Source organism: Cinclus cinclus, chromosome Z, assembly GCF_963662255.1.
Source record: "Cinclus cinclus chromosome Z, bCinCin1.1, whole genome shotgun sequence".
NCBI classification, from domain to species: Eukaryota; Metazoa; Chordata; class Aves; order Passeriformes; family Cinclidae; genus Cinclus; species Cinclus cinclus.
Genome location: NC_085084.1, coordinates 45,218,417 through 45,234,400, shown reverse-complemented (window position 1 = coordinate 45,234,400; position 15,984 = coordinate 45,218,417).

The window sequence follows — 15,984 nt, the reverse complement described above, 5'->3', positions numbered from 1 at the left end:
ATGCTGCTTTTCCTCAGTTTGCAGATAGTTGAAATATCACAAATTTCATCAGGTGCTATACCAAATTTCACCTCCATACATCCCAAGGCATATCATTTAAAGGGAATACAGGAATGTATTTTGCATGCTTATAATTACAGATATTGTGTAGAGAACTCATAGTCACCTTCTGGTATCTGAAGGGGGGCCTGGAAGAAAACTGGAGAGGGACTCTTCATCAGGAACTGTAGCGACAGGACAAGAGGTAATGGATTCAAACCAAAAAAGGGGAAATTAAGGCTCAATATTAGGAAGAAATTCTTTACTCTGAGGGTGATGAGGTACTGGAACAGGCTGCTTAGGGAAGTTGTGGATGCCAAATCCCCATCGTTGTTTATGGACAGGAAGGATAAGACCTGGAGCAGTCTGGTCTACCCGGTGATGTCCCTGCTCATGGCAGTCAGGCTGGGGACTCAATGATCTTTAAGGCATGGTTTCTTCATTGTGAGAAATATACAAGCATAACATTGAATAGAACATTCACTTTTGTTTGGCTTGTTTTCTTTCACTGACATTTTGCTCATTTTGTTTTGGATTTCATTTTATTTCAGCTCGAATGTATTCTGAAGTCAATGAAATATTACTGTCCTTACTGAGGGCAGGTGGAGAAGAAAGCAATTTTCCACTACAAACACCAGACTAACCAACATGATTCTCAAGTGGATGGTAATGTTTTTTGCTGCAGCATTTCTCAGAGTGTGTTGCCTTATTGCAAAGATCTTCCAGTGAAGTAAAGCTGTGGTCATATGTACAAGATTAAAATAATTAAAGTTGCTACATGAAAGAAAAGAAAGTACCTGTAGAAAGCAAGTAGAAGACTGTGTCTGACCCCTCTTCCCTGTCTCCCCAAGGAATACATGCTTTTTAAAAAGAAATAAGACATTTTAATGTTATCCACTTTTCTATATCAGTGGGGAAATCATTCTATTTTACATATGGATATGGACTAAGGGATGTTCATGCCTTTGTAACATTGCCCAGAGGAAAGCATGACTCCAGGCACATGTTGGGTGGAATATATTTAATAAATGAAGTTATATTCCAAGTTTAGAAAGCACTGAAAATTTTGGGAAAGTTTCCACTGTAAATTGGGAAATGCATATTTAAAAAGGAGGAATCTATCAGTAGTAACATACCACTAGAATACTAAGTACTCCAGAAAAGCCCCTTAGTCCAGAAGTTATCTGTTATTACATGCTTTTATTCACTGACATTATCTTACATTTGGGATCTCAGAAGTCTTTCTTACAGGTTAGTTGTAAGACCAGAATGTATTTCTGAAAAGTTTTTGTTCATGAGCCAGTACTTTGCACTGAAACTAGCTCCTCTATAATGAAAAGTCTTGCTCATCTTGTATGCTGAGGCTCAATGCATTCATTGGGATTGAAATAAAAAATGCAATGCAAGGGATGCTGTTTAACTTAGTGTTGTTAAATATATTTTCTAAGCTATAGATTATAGTCTAGCTGTTGAGTTATGCAGAAAGGTACAGTTCTGATCTCTCAGTTTACCTCCCTTCTACATTAGAAATGGGAATATATATCTAGTTATGAAACAAATATATGTGCTTACGGTTGTACTTCTTGGGGTTGCAAAAATAGGGAGTTGTAAGTAAATAATTCACTTATATATAAGTATGAAAAAACCCCTCTTTTGCAAATTGAAGATGGATAAATATCCTTAATTTATCTGCATTCCTATGTATTCCTGCTCAGAGTAAGAAGACATGTTTTTTTCTGTGTGAACTCTATGCAAAATTTTTTTTTTCTTCTGGTATAATTCTGTCCAATCCTATTTTTTTCAGACCTTTCTTTCTTTCTTTCCTTCTTTCTGTCTTTCTCTCTCTCTCTTTCTTTCTTTCCGTCTTTCTCTCTCTCTCTTTCTTTCTTTCCTTCCTTCCTTTCTTTCCTTTCTTTCTTCCTATCTTCCTTCCTTTTCTTTCTCATTTTTTTACTTTAGATGTCAATTAAGTAGTCTATCTAGTTTATCTACCAAGTATCTCTCAACTGTCTTCATAATACATCTCATCTCCTGGTGAACTCATGCAATGATTAAATTAAATGAAACTTTTACCTCGAGCCATCAAAGGAAAAAGAAGGAAATAGAAATAGCTTTCCAAGGAAATCAAGTTGTGGCATTAACACAGCTTTCTGCATGCTGACCATAAGTGATATTAAATAGATGCTTACAGAAAGATTGAGGAATTAAAAAATATAAAGAATTTTAATACTTCAAATTTTTTAGCAAGCAATCATGTTTACAGATTAGCCATCTTCAACTGCTGTTAATCTGAGATTGTTTAAGTACATGGACTGTGCTGTTCATGTTTCTCACTTATTCTGCAAAGAATCCTTGAGAAAATTTTCTCAACCTCAGCATTTATCTGCTTTTATGGTAATAGCAGTTTTAAAGAAATCTCTTATCTCATTGCACAGCCCTTCTAGCTTGATGGCTCAGAATATTTACAGTATATGTTTTTCGATACCTGCTGAGCATTATGAAACAAGCATTATGAACTGTAGCATTAAAAGCTCTCATGTACAGCGTGTAAAGCTGGAAAGGAGAAAAAGTGAAATGATGATGGTTCAAAACATATTATTATTAATATACTGTAATCATATGCCATTTTTTATAACATAGCTTTTTAGTTCAAATGTAGCTGACTGTGGAGAAGAAATGGGAGCTATGGCAAACATACTGCTAGCATGTTGCCATGTATTTCATCAGTTAATACTTTCAGTCTTTTTAAGTACATGATTTTGAGGGATTTTATCAGGGAGTATCTTCCTCCTGAGATAAATATCTATCAGTCCACTAAATTATATCAAGAAATAGCTAGATGTTGAGTTAAAACTGTGAGCCTGAAAATTCAGATCAATAATAAATACTCTAAGAAAGACAAATCTCCAATCCATTTGGATTTGAGATTTTGGCTGCAGGTTCTACGATGTTACTAATGTTCTGTCAAGTTGTTGGCAGTTATAGTTATACAGGCAGCTATAAAGAGTAACTCTAGATGCAGTTAAACCAATGATGCTCAGAAACACAGTACTGTCAGCTATACTAAGGGATCGATCATGCTGCTCTATGTCCCTGAGAAAGTCAGGTTTTTGGCATGAATTATGAAAATCAAATATAGGTTCAATTGTAGTTGGTTGTTTTGAACAGGGTCAAGTGGTAGTTTCTAATCAATAGCTAAACTACTACTGTTTTCTTACAATGAAAAAAAAACCCCATGTAATTTGGGGTGTTTATCAAATGCCACATATTTCACTTAGAGTCATCTATGGTTGTTAGTGGATCCCTTAATGAGAACTGAAAAACTAATCCCTACCTAATTGGATAGGTACTGGTACCTGGGAGGGATCAGTAAAAGGTGGAACTGTAGATAGACACCATAACTGCAGAACAAGACCTTGGGAAGCAGGAGTGGTCTGAGGTTTGTGTGCACATTCTGGTTATCCTGCTGTCCTTTTTAATTCTCTAGGTGTGCTTATATGTCTCAGTAGGGTAAAGAGAAAGACTAATCACCTCCATATCATAGGTTTAAAGAGAACCTACCTGAAGCATGATATGAAATGTAGTACTCCATCAGAAACAATGCTTTCAGAAAGGCCATGCAACTGGAAATTTTCTGTTGGAAACCACCAACAAACTTTGTGAAAAATCATCTTTATCCTGATATATCTGCGGATAATCTAACATAATGTCATAATTTTAGATTATAGTTTAAAAGAACACATCTTGAATTAAGTGTGTTCCAGGTATTAAAACCTGATGCATTCTTATTGGAGCATAGTGCATTAGCAAACAAAAATAATTTTGTTGAGTTATTGAAAATTAAATTGAGAGCTACAAATCTGACTCCATGATTTTGCTCATAGGTTTATTCTGGGGATAGTAAATCTTTGCTCATTGGAATGAAACAATGATATTCTTAAGACAATCATAGGAGAAGTAAAAAGTATGGGTTTGAAAAAAAAGATTTTAGCCTATCCACTTATTTTAAAATTCTTCTGTGAATGGAAAGGGGTCCCTCTCAGTTATAAACTGCAAAGTTTATTAACTGCAAAGTTAAATATTAATGGTCAAAGAACCTCAAAAAGTGCTGTCTCCCTATCAGTTAGTGGTGGGAACTTTCTTTTCCCCCCAAAATAAGTTAAAAAGATAAGATAGCAAAAAAACCCTCCAAAAACCCCCACCAACAAAACAAACAAAACAGCAAGAAACCACCCATAAATTTCCCACCTAAACCAATCATGTTACAATAAATATTTGCAGTGCTTTACTTCTTTTGAATATTAGTCAGTCAGCAGATCATGCACACACTCTGACAATAATCTTTCCACCTAGATACTTCAAAGATATGACGGCCATTTTTCTGTTATCTAAAAAATATAAAAAGAGGAAGGCAATAATAATTGTATCTCTGAAGTTAAAAGAGTAAGAACATATCTGAAAATATCTCTAAATCTATTCTAGGATATTTTGGTTTAACACAAGGTCTTCTGCTTAGGTTTCTTGCCTTCCATCCATTAAAACAGCAGTCCCAGGGTTTATTATGTAGATTATTATTCAGTAGGTGCTTCCTAGTAAAAATATGTTGGTATAATAGACCAACAAACCATAATAATAAAAAGGAAAGATTTGTTTGTTCTTGTTGTTTTGCATCTTTATTTTAGCTGCTCCTTAATTTATTTCTGTCAGCAGATATACACAGTGCAATTTTGAACCCAAATGAACTCAGTGTATCTAAATCTTATATTAAACATTTTACCTGCAAAGGCAGAGATAAGCATTCCATTAGAAATTTCTGTGTACCATGTGTATCATTTTTATTATTAACAGTTAAAATGCTAAATACCAACACGTTGTAGCAAAACAAATTAAATCTTTGGAATACATTGGAGTTAGGCAGCGTAGCACTAAACCTTGTTTTTCTAAAGATATGAATTTAGATATCAAAAGTAAAGAGGGCAAAATCTGTATTTGACATACATTTATATTATGTTCTATGGGCACAAAGTCATCTTGTAAAAATGATTTAGCTAATATAATTTGTTTTCATTATGTTTATTATGTCTTGGGAGACACGATAGCTGTTTAATAGCTGCTTATGAATCTTGCTTGTTATCAGCTAAACTCCATTTTAAAAAGGAATTCTGTGACATTCCTTGTGACATGGCAATGGAGACATATATATAATAGTTGTGCCACAATGGGGAGTAAATCCTGTGATTGCAGAATAACCATTAAATAACTAGATCGCCATGTTAGTAATTAATAGTTCATAAATTCCACCTTTTTAAAATTATCTCTTTATTTTGGAAAGAGATCTGATTAGCATGCTAGCATATGTATTTTTCTGTTTAATAAATTAAAACAAAAAATTTTCCTGAGTGTCTCCCTGCACATATACCATGCTAAATCATAAAATTATTTCTAATTATTTCTAATATTCAAAGGCAAGATTTAATGTGCTAGTAACAGCAAATTGTGATACAAGGATTCTGGAAACTATCTACTGGAAGATGGATTCAGAAGGCAACTAAAAATATCAAAAAGTTACGTAGAAAAAACTTAGGCAATCCATATGTCATGGTTGCAGTTTACAATTTGTTGGAATAAAATCTTATTGATTTAAAAACTGAATTAGAACATTCTGGTCAGGATCTCATATGAGCAGTATCATTTATTTGGATTTAAAACAAACAAATAAAAACTCCAAAGGACAGTGAACAAACTAGTCTTATTAATTTAATTATTTAAGATTAAACATAAATGGAGTAAAAGAGACCCTGTTATATCTCTTCAGACATATTTAAGGAAAAGAAAGAATTGCTCAAAAGTTATAAAACATGGCATTTTCATGATGTACATGTTGCATGTATGCTTTTTTGTATTTCATTTACATTTAATAATGTCTGTTTGCTAATGAGTCAGGTCTACCAGACCACTGAGATCTCATGCTACAAATCTTCAAAAACTTTTTAAGTTGTTGTCAACACACAGCTATAAAGTGTTACTTTTTCAAGGGATATGTCCCACTATTTCCAGATATTTTTAGCTGCTGGATAATGTAAATGGATTTAGATTACATTAACAGCTAAAGTAAACTGCTGTGTGCTAACTTGGGGAAGACCTGGGCTTCAGTAAATGTGTTATCTAATTAATTTCTAAATATTGAGGACTATATGTATAAATATTCCATATAAAACATGAAATATTGCATGTTTGTGGTAAACTTTCATAAAAAAAAGAAGTTGCAATGTGTGAAGAAAGCATCACAGAATACATCTCACTTATGAGTGATTTGAGGGAACTGAATGAGATCCTTGAGGGTGTTCTGTTATTTCCCAGAGTATCTGCTTCTCTTCATTCTATGCCCAATTCATTCTTTGACAATATGTTATCTTCAGTACTAATCACAATTAAGTCTCCTCAAAATACCATTCTTTTAGTTTTTAATATTCTTACTAAAGCAAATGGTTAACCTTCTATCCTAATATGTAATTCTTTACTTCTACTTCAAATGCAATATGTAATAGAAAAGTACGCTCACCTTTTAGGGCTGCCACTTACACAATCTTAAATAAATGCTGGCATGAAATATTCAAAACCAAAGAAGAGATGTTTTTTGACATTCTTTTAATGCCATCAGGACATATTAATGACATTGCAAATTGATATTAAAATGTAGCAGTATCAGATAATCATAATTGACCTATTCACAGCTGAATTTGCATAAAGTCTGAGCTCAACAATCATGAGAACTCTTTTCAGAAAACCCAATGAAGGAGAAAACAAAAAGGTAAGATTTTCAATACCTGCATAAATAAAATAAAATAAAATAAAATAAAATATTTTCACTCTGATATTAAATTATCTATCATAGATGTATCTAGATAGAGGATTTCCAATGAGGCATAAATCATAATCTTAAATTCTAATGATCTAATTCCCCTGTTCTAATGTAACTGATTAATTTTTCTTTAAGATATTTGATGCTCCATCTGCAAGACAAAGCCCTACTAAAAGGGAGGAAAATGAAATTAAATTATTTTTGAAAAGTTTCTAAGAAGCAGTGGAAACATTTCCAGCAAATAATAAACTGTATTCAATAAATATTTACAGATATATTAATACAAAGCTGAGATTTCATAAAATGTCTGAGAAATTAGTTAGTTGAAATCAGTTTTTTATCACAACTACGATCATTCTGGATAATCTGGTGTTGGATCCTCCAAACATCTTCTGTACAATGACAAGGTGCCTTACTTTTATTTATGAACTAATTTGTAACTGGTGAGTTAAATAAGCATCAAGAAATAGATTGCTTGGTACTCAGTAACATATTTTCTTGTCATCCAACATACCTTTTGCCATCTGGGACAAAAATAATCCAGTTTTCCAGCTGGTATTTTTTATTTGCAAGGCCCACAGCCAACTAGTTGTCATTTCGTCAGTCTCAGTGGAATGGGAAACAAGCTCTTGCTGCATATACATACCCTCCTCTATTTGTACTTTGCCCCAGGAATAAACTAATTGCAGCTGTAAAACACTGTTAGTACCTTACCCAGAATTCCTCTAGGAATCCTGCAAGAGGGGGATGTGAAATCGTGCCAGCTGGCCCTTTGGCTCTGAGTAGACAATTAATAGGTATCTGCCAATTACCAGTTCGCACTGGAACTTTTAAGAAAGAAAGCTTCTACAGAAATGTAAATTAGATTCAACATCCACTGCTCATACTCACTGATCACTCATTGCTTCATGGTCTTAAACACTATCGTTGGAAAAGAATGAATATGTCTTGTCATCTGTCTCTGTGTCAATGCAGGTTTAGTTGCTAGTATAAATTCGCTGGATGTTGTCTATCCTAGTCAGGTTTTGAATGACGTCTTTCCTACTACTTTTGGCTAGAAATCTAATCAGAAGTTGAACAGATTTTTTTTTTTAAAGTTTTTGTTTGTTCACTTATTTCTTTTAATTTTTTTTCACAGCCAGCCTTAATGTTCCTTCTGTTCTTATCCTCATGATTCAAAACATTCCTCCTTCATGCCTTTGCTTTTTCCCCCTATCTGCTGCCCTTCACAGTGAAATGCAAGCTTCAGTATTCTATTAAGTGATGCTGCTGCACTTATACTTCCCCCTATTGAAAAAGAATCACACTTCCTTTCACCAATACTTATGCATATACCATAATTCACAAAAGAAAATACTGAAATTTCTGAAAAGCTGTTTTACATATTGACTCCTTAACTTCTGTTATTTATTGGTAATAAGATGGACTCAGGAACTTAACATGTAACTGTATTCTAAAATACCAGATTTATTTTGGTCGTTATAGAAATTCTAACTTGCAACAGATTAAATAATAAATTTGGCTTACAGTTTGTGAATAGAAAATGGGGGTCACTCCCTTTCAGATCACTAGAATCATCAGCCACTTGATATCACATAGTGAATTAGTAAATACCCTTTTTCTTAAAATTCTGAAATATTTTAATTATTCTGGCACTAGGATCCCATCTGGTTCTTGGTTTTGCATAAAGTTCTAAAGGCCTAAAACTGCATTATAAAATTTCCATATGTTGAGTGCCTATATGAGCAAACTCTGTGGTGCTGAATAAATAATAGATAAATTCTACATCTATCACAATTAAAATGGTGAGAATATAAACCGGTGAGTGGCAGGAACCAGGTACTTAGTGTTTCTTATTTGGTTGACAAAACACTCAACAGCGACCTGCCATCTTGCAAGCACTGATTGCACAGGTTAATCAATATAAATTCTTTCTGACTTTTCAAGTGTTTTTAGAAGGAACAACAACAAAAAAAAACATTTTGCACGATGATCAATTTTGTCAATTAGTTTAGACAGTCAGGATGGCTGGTGTTTCACAAAGGATTCTAGTACCTGAAATATTATGTACAATTCTGATTATGTTTGTCCAAGAAAGAAAACTTCAGTTTTAAACAAATCAAGAAAATATCTTCTGGTGTAATCAAGGACATTGTGTGTCTTTTAATTTAAGAAATTAAAACTTGCAGAGCCTGATAATCTAGTAAACTGAAGAAGAGAATAAATCTCATCAATGTGTCTGGGAATGAAAAATTGTAAGAGCATGAAGTAGTGAGAAATAGTAATGGATATTCTACACACTACAATATACATAAACAAGGTATCAGTAAATTTGTATTTGAAATTAAAGGGAAATACTAATTGACAGCAGGGTTCTTGAAAAGTACAGTGGGAGCCTAATATACTGGTGAATGGGACTGTGTTTTGGGAATGGCCAGTGTCCAGAAGGAGGGACTGTACATAAGGCTGCATTCAGTCTTATCGAGTGTAGGGGCTGACTGACTGCAAGATAAATCACAGAATCACAGAACAGCTGAGACTAGGAGGGATGCCTGAAGGTCATCTGGTCTGATGAGCCTGCTCTATTAGTCATGGTCAGAGAGTACTGCCCTGCACTCTGTCCTGATGACTTTTGTAGATTCCAAAAGGCAGAGACTTTCTGGACAACTTGTTCTCATTCTCTGTCACCCCCACAGTAGAAAGTGTTACCTCACATTTAGCAAACTGTGCTTCAGTTTTGTGACCGCTTTTGCAGTTGTTGCTACACAAGAGATACCATATACTGACAGACACTGACTACTTAGTCACTATGTTTTACAAAAAGATTATTTCAAAGCTTAAGTTTCAGATATCCTGAACTCTTTATACTAGCGGTTTTGTTTTGTGTTTTTTTTTTTTTTTTTAATGATAGCAAAGCTGGTTTTCCCCCCAGCGCAGTCCTAAAGAGTTCTTGAGCTCTCTCATAGAGGCTGGAACAAAGCTTCTTTTGAAATACCAACCAGATAACCTTGACAATACATAGGCTGCTCACTTTGAAGTTTTATGTAAGCATATGAAGCCTTACATATGCAGATTTTCTGGGCCTTGAAGTGACAGATTATCTGGTTATAAATGGCAGTTACTCTAAGAGTAAGCACAGTGATTTCTTGTGCTTTGCAGGCTGCTATAGCATTGTGAAGCATTTATGCCTCATCTGAAGTTCTATACTTTTCAGGAATGGCAGGTGGAAGTGGCTGATCACATTTACTACTTTAAATAGTAATTTAAATAATTTATCTAAATAATAAAATTCTCTAATAATTTCTAATCCTCTATCCCTGATAATCTCTATCTCTAATAATCTAAAAAGGTGCTATATGACCACCTGTTTGCTAAAATTATTTGTTTTAATATGAAGATTGCAAGTTGATACTCATACCTACAGCTTTTGTCCTCTGAAAAAAAACTCCTTCCAGCAACTTTTTGCTTAGCAAAAACGTGGTAAGCTTGTCATTTTCAAATACAACATCTTTAAGCAAAAAAAGTAGAATTTAAGATTATCTTCCCATGTTTGCATATTCAAATCTTAGGAAGATTAACTAACTTTCTTTACTCTTGAGACACTGTTAGAATGACAATTTGCTCACTCTATATTTGTACTTATATATCCCACTAAATAAAAGATATGCTGAGTGTCAGCAATGGCACTATGAAACAGACTGGATAAAGACTGATTGCTCTAACAAATATGCTTCTGAATAGAGATAATTCATTTCATATTTAATGCAAGCAATAGGAAAAGAGATAAAATATGTAGTATGTTCAGAGATTTATAAATGTAGATTATGATTGACCTGAAAAAACATAAAGTAGTGGATAGGAATTATGCCATTGTACATAAATATAAAAAACAAATTATAATTTTAAAGAAAGTTCCTATACTTAGCCTTATTATTTTGTAATAATTAGTAACAATGATACACTGAAATTATGTTGTCTTTAGAAACAAATAGTGTTGACATCGATGGATTTTTCATTATTTCTTGCTATATATCTTATCATAAATAAAGAAAACTGTACAAGAGAAAGATAGTTTTGATTTCTACTAATGATTCTAAACATGAAAAAGATTAAGTAAAAAATGACAGGTTTAAAATTGAGTAATGCAGAATTTTGAATCAAAAAGATCATATTCAGCTGAACGGATACACATGTTACATATATACTTATATGCTTATATCACATGACTTTATTTATTTACATGTAAAAACACACATCTGTGATTATGCATTTAGGAATTCCTATACACATCCCACTGTTTCCAGAGAGCACATTAGCATGCTGACTGTCTTATCTCAAAGATAATATACAATATAAAAATTTAACAGCAAATAAAAATTATTTCACATAACTTTCTTTTTGTAGATATTGTCTGGTAGTCATTATTTTCCCCACAGTCAACAATCTTCATACAAAAGCAAATATGCAAAGATATAAGATACATGTTCTTTTCTATATGAACAGTGTGTTCAAAGGCTTGTGTCCTAGTCTCTACTTTGGAAAGGAAAATTTATAAACTTAATTACTAATGCTACAGAAAAAGAAAATTGTGTATTTCTATAAAAATACACGTGTCTATGTACTCATATGCATGCCTAAGCGTTAATAAATATGATATATACATATATAAAATACAGATGCAAAAATAGAAATGTGGGTACATACGAGTACATATATACACATATGTTTATATGTAAATATATTTATGTACACAAATATATCTCTCTATACCTCGCTATAGGTTTGTGAGGTTTATGGGTTTTTACTGAATCTATCTGTCTGTCTGTCTGACTGTCTGCCTCCTACAAGATAGATAATAAGTGTTATAATGATAGCATGACAAGGCAAATGAGGATGTGTTCCTTAGAAAAGGGAAGAGGGGAAAAGATGACCTTCAAACTTTTATGCCTGGGAGACTTTGTTGGAGCTGATGCTTGTACGATGTGTTGTAGCATGCACCTTTACTGAAGTTTCTACTGGAATTTCCTTCTGCTATCTATAACTTTGATGTGCACAGTTGTATATGGGTGATTTTATCCCACTTTTGTGTATGGCTTCAAATCTTCTCATCAGAATGTTTGTAAAACTCCCTTAATCTCTCATGAAGTCCTCTTATTTATATTTCACCTTTTTCCTCCTCACTGATATGAATAATTTTTCTTTGGTTTACTGAATCACAGTTCTAGTTTCAGTTGAATGGCACCTGTAAACATTTGAAAAATATAATTACTCATTACAAGTAGGCACGATATCAGTATGGTTCTGTGCTCAATGGAAAGGAAAAGAAGAGACAGCTTTAAAGTGACTCATTCCATGCTTTATCACATAATGGCCTAGTTTTCTGTTCAGTGTGCACAACATAACCACCTGTTAGAGCAGGAAATAATTGTCATAAGAGGGACAAGTCTCTTCTATTACTTTATTAATTCTTACTATTTCCTTAGAAATAAGATAATTAATTAAATTAATTAATTAATTGAATGAAGCCTTTAAGATACATATCTTCAATTGCTCACAAAATGTCAATACATTTAAAATTTCCATTATCTTTGTATTTCTCCATAGAAAATATCTCCTCTTCATGACAGATAACCCAGGTGCAGTCAATATTTTGGTGATTATTATCCTGCAATAAAAACAAAATGCAGTCAGGTACCTCACAAAGAAAAGCTGGTGCTTTTCAGATCCTCTGGATGTAAACCAACATATTTTTTGCTTCAGTATTCTACTTTTATGAGGAGGAGTGCTCTTCCAGAGATGTTTGCTGTGAGCATGCTCAGAGTTATAATTTTAGTTGTCCTATTGGAGGGGAAAAATAAAGGCTATCATTAATGACAGAGATGAAGGTATTGAGTGAACCTTTGGCAAATTTGCAGGTGACACCAAGCTGAATACTGCAGTTGACACACCTGAAGGATGGGATTGCTTCTAGAGGTCCTGTAAAAACTCAACAAAGGGGCCCATGGGAATCTCATTCAATTTAACAAGACCAAGTACAAGGTGCTGCACCTGGGTCAGGACAACCCCTGGTACCAGCACAGGCTGGGGATGAACAGATCAGAGCAGCCCTGTGAGAAGGACTTGGGGGTGCTGGTGGGTGAGAGGCTGGACATGACCCAGCCATGGGCACTCCCAGCCCAGAAAGCCAAACGTGTCCTGGGCTGCATCCAAAGTGTGGGCAGCAGGGGAGGGAGGGGATTCTGTCCCTCTGCTCTGCTCTGCTCTGCTCTGCTCTGCTCTGCTCTGCTCTGGTGAGACCCCAGCTGGAACTCTGCATCCAGCTCTGGGGTACCAGCACAGGAAGGACATGGAACTGTTGGAATGACCCAGAGGGGGGTCTCCAAGTTGATTAGAGCTGCTCTCCTGTAAGGATATTTTATAATTCTATGATAACATTTAAATCAAAAGAGAACTTTAATCTTTTTCTGTGATTCATGCATTCCTTTAGGCCTAAGGGACTAATTAAAAGCATTAAGGCAGCTCTAAAGAAAGACATTGTAAGAAACTATTCCGGTTAAGAGAGCCTATATGACTTTTGCATGCAAGAAAATCAAAATCAAGAAATGAAAATGTCCATCATGTAGATAAAACTATTACATAACCTATGATTATAAAGTTGCTATGAAAACTGATGATTAGTTAGAATGAAGGACTGTATGATGAACAGCTGGGTAAAGCAGGGGGTTTGAATCTTCATACCAAACCAAGGATGAAAATTGTCCTGGTGATACAGTCTGTATTTACACAAAGCAACATGACAGACTTTTTTTGCCTAATGCTGAAGACTACATCTAAGCTTACATGTAAAAAAGCTCATGAGAAAATTAACACTGTGTAATTTTCTGCTGAATGGTATGTAAGAATGTCTTCTATTTATGTGTACTTTTCTGTTGCAATTATTTATATGTTTCTGTGCACATACCTTATATACTTCTGCACTTTGTTAGATACAATTCTCATCAACATGCTGAACAAGTTACAGTGCATGCTTATTCTTATTTCACTTTTTAATGTGACCTTTACTTGCTAGAGATTGTATTCTTCATCCCCTTTATTTCTTTTGAAAATGTTGGCTTCTTATAGACTTCTCCCTGTGCTGACACCACTATGTAATACTCAATGTATTTTAGTAGTGATGTTTGGTTAGATGGATTTTCTGTTCATAGAGCTCAACTTCTCAACTCCTGAAAGTGCTGTGTTGCAGTAGTGCCCCAAATAAATTTCACCAGGTTAAAAAAATATAGCTAAACCTCTTCCATTTCTATTAAATTGTGGTATTTTGTGATATGTGCAGTCTGCTGCTGTAGAAGCAGAGTTCACCAGTAGTGCAATAATACCGAGTGTAATTTAATAATCTTTATGTAATGTGAAAATATACAGATACAATGAAATAAAATCACCACAATTTTAGTGGTTTTACAATAATACATTTTACATTGAATGTCTATTGTTGATGAGGTTATTGGTATAGTTCTCCAGACATTTTTCATGGTGGTAAATTTTAGGTGGTAATGCAAACTTCTGGGATGAGCAAGTTGATTTTGTTCATGTTTGAAAATTGGTTTTGAAATCCTAAACATTAATTTACTATGTGTCTGAATTTTTCTGTTAAAGCAAAAAAAGGAAATGGCTTCAAGGAAACCAGGCAGAGAACTTATATACTTAAAGGACATACTTTAATCAGCAGAGCACAAGAAGTGCTTTACCTACAATTTTTTAAAAATTTCTTGCCAGTTAGCAAACAGACAGCTAAGTATACCTTTGGTCTACCAAATCCATTTCTCAATTAGATTTTCACCAGTGACCTGGATGACATTTCTAAATGGTATTAATGTAATCTCAAATATTTTCTGTAAATGTAGTAGCCCATACAAGTAATATTTGATCTATAAAAAGCTATAGAAATACTTTAACCTCTCAATTCAAACATAAAGCAGACAGAAGGTATAGTTTTTTATGTAATTTCTTTCATCTGTAGACAGAATATTTCCTTGCTCTAGACTGAATATATTCAAAAATCTTTCTGATGTCTGGTTTGCACTTAATATTGTACTAAATGTTTGACTGGCTAATGTTTGACTAGCTAATTTCGACCCATATGGTATTCTGAAGATTATATAGACCTGCAGCTATTGATTGCTGATAAAGAAAAGGGTATGGAGTAGTCAGATCTTCATTTAACACTTCAGGATACCCTGAGCTTTTTGCTTTTGTATCTATATAACTAAAAATGCTCTTCAATTAAAAGTTTCTTGTGAAGGTTATTCTGTTCACTTTAAGCATTTAAAGATAGAATGGATATTTAAAGATGTGTGTTGCTGACATTAAAATTATTTTAGCCAAAAAATGTCATGGAAAAGATCAAATACAAAGAGAAAGAATAGTCCATCTTTACTTCCCAATCAAAATAAAAAGAAGAAGGAAAAGAAGCATAAGGAACTCATTAGTTTAATAAATGTCAATTAAAAGCAATTAAACCTTGCTTTTCTCAAACTCTTATTTTAATATGTTCTAGTACTTTTTAGTAATTATTAGTACAATGAAAGTAAGCAGTAAAAAGGCTCTCCCTGTAGCTTCTTTCCACTATTTGATGCTACTTTAGGAAAACATAAGTTGTTGGTTTTATAAAAGTGCCACTCAAGTAAATTTATTGGTTTCTCTGTTCTTGGGCTCTGAATTCAACCGTTACTAATTTTCTCATTTAGTTGTTGACTTTTCTGGGGGCAGAAATGCCTGTAGAATTTTTGTCATAGAAGTTTAAGTAATTATTAGATACATGAAGTAGCCAGACATAATACCCTAGAGTATGAAAAGAAGCAGAGCGGAAATGGTTGGAGATTTTTCTGTTGGGGACTTTTCTTCCACAATGATCTTCTAAAAAATGTAGAATAGTGAGAAAGGATTTCACCTCAGTGACTTCCACTTACCAAGATGTGGTGGGTTGAACCCAGATGGCAGCTATTCCTTCAACCAGTCACTCATTCACTCCCCCACAGTGGTATGCAGAGAGAGAATAAGAAACATAAAAGTGGGAAAAACTCATG